Source organism: Mastomys coucha, unplaced genomic scaffold (genome assembly GCF_008632895.1).
Source record: "Mastomys coucha isolate ucsf_1 unplaced genomic scaffold, UCSF_Mcou_1 pScaffold12, whole genome shotgun sequence".
Taxonomy (NCBI): Eukaryota; Metazoa; Chordata; class Mammalia; order Rodentia; family Muridae; genus Mastomys; species Mastomys coucha.
In genome coordinates, this window is record NW_022196894.1 from 42,545,821 (window position 1) to 42,547,013 (window position 1,193).

Sequence of the window (1,193 nt, forward strand, 5' to 3'; positions counted from 1 at the left end):
ACCACAGCTGCAGACAGCCAATCCAAGGATGCCTACCACCTTGGAAAGTCCCCAGAGCCTTAACCACTCATAAAGGACTCATACCTCTAGCGATAGAGCCAATTAATCAAGAAAAAAAATCAAAAGATAAAAGACACTTACTTCCATCCTAACAGGCTTTAAATTGACCCTGCAGAGCACACACTAGGGTCTCCATTCTTAAATGGAGAGACCCATGCATGCTGAATTCTGCTGAATAAACACTCTTTGCTGTTGCATATTATTTGAGTCTGGAATATCATACATTGGTGATTCTCAGACCCTAACATTAGTATCGTGTTCCCAGTCCCCATTGTCTCTCACCTAGATACTTAGTATAGCTTCCAAAATCAGTTGTGTATCATTGCTCGTTTCTCCTTTAGGTGTATTTCCAACATAACAGCAGATATGATGCCGTTAAAATGTAAGTGGAAATCTCCAGCATCTTCTAGTCTCAAAGTTCTTCCCTTATGTAAGAAGCATATGGACCCCTGTGTTGCTGCACATCCCTGTCTGGAATGCTTCCTCCCAGATATTATTACATGCCTTATTTCTTTACTTGTTGGACAGTTTGTGGTCATCCTTTAGAAAAAGTGGCTTTGACTTTGAGAACTGAAGAAGTGTTCACCACAGAGTTAACACATAAAAAAATTAGTATGATTACTAAATTTACTACACACTTTGCATATAATTCTTAGAGGCATTTGTTTATTTGGTTTGGTTGGTTTGATTTTGAGACAGAGTCTACTACATAGGTCAGACTGGCCTCAAATTCATGACCATTCTGTCTCAGCCTTCTAAGTGATGTACCACCCCACCCAGATTTAGAGCTGGGACTTCTCACTAAAATTCAAGTGACTGAAGACTGTGACTATACTCTGCCAGGCTTAGCTGTAAGCTCTTCCTTAGCTTACAGGAAGGACGTTGGTAGATCAGTGAAGAGATTTTTTTGCCATTCTTACAGATCATCACAGTTATTTTTCCATTGTTGTCTGTCTCTGAAATGAATAGCTGTTTGGTTCCAAATGATCCTGGGCATGTAAATCCAGTAGGTATCAAGTTCAGGGATACCATCTAATCCAAGAAGAAGGTAAGCATTGTAAGGCCGAGACAGGTAGGCAGGGTCATGGATATCAGAGAGTCAGCAAGTTCAGAACTCACAGAGACCAACTTTT